Genomic DNA, 7,700 nt, shown 5'->3' with positions numbered 1-7,700 from the left:
CTTTTTTTTTTTTTTTTGGTACCAGGGATTGAACTCGGGTCCTTGCCCTTGCACTGAGCCAAATCCCCAGCCCTCCCTCTCCGGACTTCACAACCACCCGCCCCACTGGAGATCTCAGAGGAAACCATTTTCCAACTCTTCTCAACAAGTTGAGCCTGTAGTCTAACCCTGGACTGGGACCAAGCACTGATGACTGCTCAGGGTTTCCCCGGGAGGGTGAGGCCCTGGCCTCAAGGCAGCTGCAGGCCGGCCCCAAGGTGGTGGAAAATACCACCAGGAAGCATCAAAGGCATTCATACTTGCTCCTGGAGCTCCAGAGAAACTACAGGTCAGGAGCAAAAAAGCACAGCACCACACAGGCCAGGCTGGCAGATGGACCACAGCCAGCGAGCAGGTGTAGGACACACCTGCTGGCACAGCCCAAGGTAGACCTGAGACTAGACAGGGCCTAGAGCACAACTTGGCCCTCCACAGACCCCCAACCAGCCCTTACCTACCTTCCTGCCCTCCTCCAGGTTCCCCTACCCCAGGTAAAGCAGCAGAGTGGGCAGGAACCCGCCACTCCTTCTCCATGGCCCACCCTTCCCTGCCAGGGCACAGCATCAGGGGTGGGGCCAGAGAGGCAGGGCCCTTGAGAGGTTCCAAGGAGAGATAAGCAGCCCCAAATCCACCAGGTTTCAGAGGGGGACCCTGAGACTAGAGTGGGGAGGGTGCAGGCAGGGCTAGGATGGTTGGAGAGGAGTTAATACTGCTGAACCTGGCCTGAGGGTCCCCCTGGAGAAGAAGGTGAAGCCCCATGAGTGAGCATCCTCCTCAGCTCAGGGGTGCTGGCATCTTGGGCAAACTGAGTGACAGGCAGGGCTGCTCCACAGAAGCCTCAACCTCTCCTGCTGGGGACCTTGCTCCACCCTCTCCTGATGCTCAGGGCACCCTGATCCTGGACCCACTATAATTTTCCAAGTATGCTCGTGTGCCCGAGTGAATGGAATCCCCGTGTCCAGTCTGCCCTGCCCAGAGTGGGGCCAGGCCCCATGGCAGGCTCTCTGCCCAGGCCCACCCTATGCCTCCGGAGGGCTGGTACTTCCTGTAGGGATACCTGAAACCACCTCCTTCCACACTCTTATTCCCTAAGAAAATGATCTTTTTTTTTTTGCTATACACTAAAAGTTCTTAGATAAAAGAAACCATCATATCTGGGTATGGTGGTACACACCTGGAATTCCAGCACTCTGGGAGGCTGAGGCAGGAGGATCACAAGTTCAAACCTGGCTGGGCAACTCAGTGACTTAGTGAGACCCTGTCTCAACATAAGAAAAAGAAGAAACGGGCTGGGGATGTAGTTCAGTGTGAAAGCCCTCAGTTCAATCCTCAATACTGCAGAAATAAAAAAATAAATAAAAGGCATGAGATTCAAGCATTAGAAACAACTTCCATGTCACATATCCCAGTGAAAGTGGCTGCAGCGTGCACCCTTAGATGCTGACCAGTGACCTAGCACACCAGTTGCCGCTGTGTGGGATATGGTGCAGGCCAGGCTCTGAAAAGAGTGCCTGCCACAGGCTTACTGCTTTGAAATCACAGCAGTCCTGTGGAGTCACTACCATTGGCCCGTTTCTCAGGTGAAGAAACTGAGACATGACGGGAAGAGACTTGCTTAAGGCTGCCAGAATGGTGTGGGTTGAGCCAGGGTACCAACCAGTCTGTGACCACCACATTCCGTCCTGTCACCCTTCGCTCTACCCATCTCTTCCAGAAAGAAGAAGGAAGTGCACTGTTCTTGGCTAAGGCAGGTGCTCCCTGGCTGCAGTCTCTAGGAGAAGCTGAGCTTGCTCCAACAGACTGGCTTTTTCTCATGCACCTGCATGTCCTATCACAGTCTCCCTTCAAGACTATGCTTAGGCCCCATGGTACCCCCTCCAGGTCCACCCCACACCTCTGCTCTGACCGCCATCAGCCTCGTCAACCCTCTTGTGGAGTGTAACCGAGGAACAAGCAAGCAGCCGGCAAAACCCTGCCCACAGCAGTCACCACAGGAGAGTGTGGGCTTGGCTGGCCTCCTCTGCCAGGCAGTCCTGCTTCTACAGTCTGGTAGGCGGGGCTCAGCACCTACCTAGCCCTCGGCTAGCCAGAGGGCGTCCAGAGCCAGTGGAGGACAGGACCTGGAGTCCCTGACAGCTCAGAGGTGGCAGCAGGGAGGATGGGCAGTGCCAGAACGGGCAGGTGTCCCCAACCCTAACCTGAAATGGTGACCAGCCTAGAAGACAGTGGCTTCCAGCAGAGACGGGAAGACCCCACCAGCCCTCTGGGGCCTCAGGGTAATCCTCTCCAGCTCTGCTGCCTGTGCAGGGAGAGGTAGGGCAGATGGAGGTGTTTCCTGTCTCTTCTTAGAGCCATGCCTCTCTTGGCAGCACAGCCTGCCCTCAGCCATTCTGAGTCGCTCAGCCGGTGTACCCCAGGCCGGCCATCCCTGCTCACCCAAGTGCCCGGCCCCAGCTTGGCTCCAGCTCTGCCTGAGAGCCTCGGAATGAATGGAATGTTCCGGCAGGCAGGGGCGGGGCAGCAGTAGGGGAGGAGAGCAGCTTCTCCTCCACAAGCAGCCCAAGCCTCCTCCGCACCCACCCTTCCAGTTTGTCCCTAACACCGTAAACCTGGGACTTGAACCCAGAGCTAACTGGGGACCCCTTAGGCACTCCCTGCAGAAAAGCTCTTGCCCTGGCCCAGTGCTCCCAGCCACCTGCTTCCCTGGTCACCAGCTCACACCCAGGACATATGACCTACAAGACCAGGGATGGATGACAAAGGTGGCTCCCTCCCTTCTGACTAATGCCAGGTGTTCAACAAAAACCACCTATGTAGGAGGCAGAAGGTCAGGAAAATAAGCAGATCCTCACAGTGACAGACAAGGTCTTCCTTAGCACCCCCAAGGTGGGCAGAGCAAGGCCCAAATCCCAAGCCTTCAGGATTGGCAGGAGAGACAGGGTCACCTCCACGGGTGGCAGTGCCCTGCTTTGTGGACAAACAAGGTCACAGGTGACTTCCAGGCCAGGCCAGGGAGCAAAAGGGCACCTATCTGATGGCTAAGAGGCCGGTAGCCAGGCTGGCTGGCAGTGTAAGAGGCGCCAGGCACAGCCAGCTAAGCTTCCTGCCCTGTGTTCCTGGAATGAAGGCAGTAGCGGTCTTCCTGTTTTGAAATCAGCACGGACCCTCACAGATGATGGGCCAGTGGGGATTTCCTTGGGGCCCAGCTGCCCTCTTCCTGACCGGAGTCTAGAGGTTCATTTCCAAGAAGCCACACACCCAGCCTTCTGCCAGCGGACAGCATGCAGACAGCGCCCTGCCCCTGCCTCCTCACTCAACATTCCCAGCTCCAGTGTTGCAGAACCCAGTGCCTAGTGTCCAGCACCCAGCCCATGTGCACAAGACCTGGCCTCGTAGATCAGAGCACAGGAGTTCAGCAACTCCCATCTGTCCATCCACCCAGGCCAAGGACCAAGAAGGAGCCTCAAGGACATCGCTGCACACAGCTTGCACCTGCCCCCCCATGCTACTCACTGGGGTTCCAGCGTCCAGCTCACTCTCTGCTCCAGGCCTGCATCGAAGTTCTCTAGGAGGCAAAGAGACTGAGTCACCCCCAAGGATTGCTGGCCTCCACCTGGTCCCGGGCTCCCAAGAACCCCACCTGTGTCTGCCTCCCATCCACATAGCTCCACCCTCCGACCTGGCCCTAAAGCAGGCACATTCACTTGGCCTTTCCAGAACAGGAGCCTTTCACACCCCTCTCTCCTGTGCTCATGGACAGCTTCCTTTTGTTGTAAATCTAGTGGTTTGGTTTGCTTTCTTGAGCTCGGTCCATGTATCACTCTGATTGGAAAGACTGCTTTCTAAACACATGCATACCGTTACCCCGGATTCTCCTTACTAGCTGCATAACCTTGGCCAAGTTACTTAACTTCTCTGTGCCTCCCTTATTTCCCCAACTGTGAATGAAACCAGGAATGCTACTCCCAGGGACTTGCAAGGACTAAATGAATTCAAGAAAAGCCTGAGAGTGATACACTGTAGCACTCAGCAATGCCTCTTGTATCCTTTCACTCTGTTTGTATCCTTGCTCTGGGACCCATTTGGGTCCACAGGGCCTCACAGAGGAGGAGTGGTTCTCAGTGAGCAGCACAGTAGCTACCGGGAGAAACTGGCAAATGTCAGTGTCACCCCAGAAGACACTTGGAAAACTGCATGTTAACCCACAGAGCTGCTTGGGAGGCTGGGGCGTAGGGAGCCCTGCCAAGTCCTGCGCACACTCCCCCACATTCTGCCCACACTGCAGGACCCAGTCTGCACCCACACTGAGTCCAAGGAGACCGGCAGGGGCCAGCTGAGCAGAGGGTGAGCATCACGTTGCTTGGCAGTGTCCTCAGCTCCTCGGTGAGCAGAGAAGAGTTAACCTGGTCAAGGGGCTGTATGCAGCCCAAGGGAGAGGGTGTCCTTTGACCCCAACAGTCAAGACAGCCTTTGTAAAAGAAGCTCTCAGGCTGCTCTAAAACGCAGCAGCCAAACCACAGGGCAGCATCAGGCCTTTTGGAAAAGCAGCCCCATGAGAATGCAGAGACCCGCCTGGCCTCCCAGCTGCCGCCAGCAGAGGAGGTCGCTCAGGACCTGGTGCACACAGACCCAAGCTCTTCATGGCTGTGAGGAAAGAGCCTCACCCTGAATGAGCACCCCTGCCAGCAGAGTAGTCTATGGAGCAGGCAGGGCCCACCACCCACGCTGTCCTGAAGGTAGGTGCGGCTGGCCACCTGCCGTCCCATCCCTGGCCCTCAGCCCCTTCCCTCGACCTCGCAGGGGAATGGCCACGGCTTGTTCCTCTCTAAAAAAACTAGGACCTCTCCTACTCTTTACAGGTGGCCCCGTGAACTCCCTCCCGCCCTCGGCACCACCTCCTGGACTCCAGAGGGTCACTCCCTACCCCAGATGAGACTCTGGCAGGAGGTGGCTACAGCCTCAAGACAGCATGGCTCCTCCAGGCCAGCCCTGCAGCCACATGGTAGGGTTCAAACCCAGATCTGCCACTTTCTAGCTGGATCATGCCTGGCCTTTCCTATTTACAAAGCTGCCCTGGACCTCAGTTTCTACACATGCAGCTTGGGAGTAATAAACACCTAGTAAAGGAAAGCTGAAAAGCTCCTACCCACTCTTCAGAGTCCCAGGTGCCCTCCCTGACCAGTTCTGTGGGATGACCATTTGTCCTCTATGATAGCCATCATGGGCGCTCTGTGGGCAAGGTCTGAACAGGGATATGGCCCAGAGGGTTGAAAGCACATGGGCCCCACACCAGCTACCAGACCTCCAACTTGACAAAGAGTTCCTCCTCCCCAGCCTGAACTTCAGGTGAGGTGGACAAGAACTATGTATGGAAGAGTATCCCAACTCCAGATGGACCCCATGGGCCAGCACTGGATCCAGAGTGCACCTCCTGTGGGTAGAGCTGGGGGTCTTTCCCTGCTTCTTCAAGCAATACAGATGGGGCAGTTTCCTCCTCCTCCTCCTGCTCCTCTTTTTCTTCTCCTCCTCCTCCCCCCTCCCCCCTTCCTCCTCTTCTTTGTCTCTTCTTCTTTTTGGTAACAGGAATTGAATTTGGGACCTTGCACTTGCAAGGCAATCAGCAGCACCACTGAGCTAACCCCCGACTCCACCCCGCCAAAGGATGATTTCTTAATGCTCAAATCCAACCTGGGCAAGAGCAGTTCAGGATTACCCCAACCCAGCCAGAGGGCTGTGGGCAGAAGGGGAACCAGGGAGGGGCCAGGTGGGGGTCCAGGCACAGTAGATAGAGAAAGATGATTCCTGAAGTGGTCAGGCCCAGCAGGCACAGGTACTACCCTCCTCCTCCCTAAGTGATAGTCGGGGTAGCACTGTGTGATTCCATGACTGGGGACCTGGGAGAAGGGTTTGCTGGGGAGGGTGGGTGCAACCACCCTAAGGTAGCCTGAAGCAGTGGGGGTCCAAGTGGCCAAAGCACTGGGGCCACCAAGAAGCAGTGTGCCCTTCCCCCAACGCAGCTGGCGGCCAGGAGGCGGGGCCTCGGTCTGCTACGACAAACATGCAAATCTGCAATTAGACGGAGCTTTAAACAAATCAGGAGAAACAAAACAGCCAGGGCGCAGGCAAATCTGAGCCTTTGCTGTTTTCAAAACAAGAGTGAGGGAGGAGCCTGGGCATCAGCAGACCCCAGTCACCATCACCACTTGGCAGGGGACAGTGGTCCTGGACAGACAGGGCCAGGAGGAATGGGCCCAAAGGGGTCCAGAGATCAGACCTGCTTGAGGGCCCACCCCATCCCTTCCCAGGCAGACCCCGTGAGACAATCCCTTCCACGCACTTCCAGAGACCACCCCTGTACCGGACCACCACACTTGGAGGGAGGAAACACATGGACCCCAGCACCTGGCAGCAGCTCACCAGACAACAGGCAGGTAGGCGCCTGACCATGGGTGACAATGATAACAGCGGCCAGTCACGTGCGCAAAGAAGGCTTCCCTACGGACGCTCACCTGGTGCCAGGCACAGCGAGAACACGACCCGCCATTACTTACAGAGATTGCAGGGCTGGGAAGGGGCAGGGGACAGCTCCGCCCCGCCAGAGTCGATCCCAGCTGCCAGCCAACTGCGCACAACCCCGCCCCAGACTCCGAAGACCTGGGATTCCAGGTCTCTGCCGTGGCACCACCCACCAGACTCCCCAGGCGAGGACCAAGCTCTTCCGGTGCAACCCGACCTGGGAGCAGGGGTGTGGCTCAGGGACACACGGAGGCACAGCCTGGGTCTTGCATCAGCGTCGGCACTGAGAGTTCCCCTAGGACTGGGCCAAGGTTCCCACCAGGTCGAGTGTGTGCAGCTGCCCTTTGCCCACCAGACTTGGCTCCTACAGTAGATCCCTGCATTAACTTCCCCCAAAACATCTAGGTTGTGGCTCTAGCATGAAAAGTCACCCCTGCTCCTCCATGTCCCCCAGCCTAGCTTGTCTACCTTCTGATGTTCCCCACCCCAGACATCCAGACCACCTCTCTCTTAAGAGCTGAGGCCACCAATTACCAAGGTCTTTTCATCTAGCCCTGGTATTCAGGTGCTCACAGCTCACCTGGCAGAGCCCAAGGGCACCTGCCCTGCCCCCTCCCTCTGTGCCAATAGCTTTAGTATGTGTGGGTACCCCAGTGACTGAGCCCACTCTGCACACCCAAAGCACAGATTCTCCAGGCCTGGGACCAGAAGGTGAGGCTCCTCAGATGGGACTCCCTCCTGGAAAACACCAGGCCTGCACATCCACTTCTCCCCACTGACCACCCCTGCCAAGGTGCCACACAGCAGACCTCCAGAATCAATGCTCTGCAGTCTAGCATCACCCTTCATCGACTTGCCACGCTCCTGAAGTGTGAACTTGGGCAGATGAGGAAGGGCACAAATGGGTAATGCTGCCCCTGCCAGGGAACAGTGAGCTAAACATTCAGAATAGAAGAGTCCATGGGCTAGGGATTTAGCTCAGTGGTTCCGGCCACTGCTTCGCAAGCGCAAGGACCTGACTGAGTTCAATCCCTGGTACTAAAAAAAAAAAGAAGAGTCCAGACAGCTTCTGGCCACAGAGGACTCCCACCTGGGTCCGGAGGCCCTGTGTCTCCCCAACCCTGAGCTGGTTGTGATGCTTGTCT

At 56.8% G+C, this 7,700-nt stretch overlaps 1 protein-coding gene and 2 long non-coding RNA genes across 6 annotated transcripts in view; 1 reads left to right on the top strand and 2 right to left on the bottom strand.

The window, feature by feature from the left end:
- Positions 1 to 1,250, bottom strand: part of Plxnb2 (plexin B2) — a 14,007-nt gene extending 12,757 nt beyond the window's left edge. For all 3 annotated transcript variants that reach the window (XM_010634261.3, XM_010634263.3, XM_010634264.3), the window contains exon 1: positions 1,214 to 1,250. The gene's annotated coding sequence lies outside the window, so the exon portion shown is untranslated. The remainder of the gene's footprint in view (positions 1 to 1,213) is intronic.
- A 10-nt stretch (positions 1,251 to 1,260) lies between these two features.
- Positions 1,261 to 7,498, bottom strand: LOC104869165. 2 transcript variants are annotated; one of them, XR_782202.2, is made up of 3 exons: positions 6,457 to 7,498; positions 3,553 to 3,604; positions 1,261 to 1,297 (listed from the first exon to the last, which is right to left on the bottom strand). It is a non-coding gene; the product is annotated as an uncharacterized LOC104869165 (long non-coding RNA). The 2 variants fall into 2 exon arrangements; XR_782203.2 differs by lacking the exon at positions 1,261 to 1,297 and adding an exon at positions 1,339 to 1,374 and having other exon boundaries at positions 6,457 to 7,497.
- Positions 4,689 to 6,459, top strand: LOC117286932. The gene is made up of 3 exons (XR_004518085.1): positions 4,689 to 4,775; positions 4,899 to 5,041; positions 6,383 to 6,459. It is a non-coding gene; the product is annotated as an uncharacterized LOC117286932 (long non-coding RNA).
- Positions 7,499 to 7,700: the final 202 nt, after the last annotated feature.

The sequence above is a fragment of the Fukomys damarensis genome, unplaced genomic scaffold (genome assembly GCF_012274545.1).
Source record: "Fukomys damarensis isolate Sample0158 unplaced genomic scaffold, DMR_v1.0_HiC HiC_scaffold_19, whole genome shotgun sequence".
Classification (NCBI taxonomy): domain Eukaryota; kingdom Metazoa; phylum Chordata; class Mammalia; order Rodentia; family Bathyergidae; genus Fukomys; species Fukomys damarensis.
This window is presented reverse-complemented; position numbering and strand designations above follow the sequence as displayed.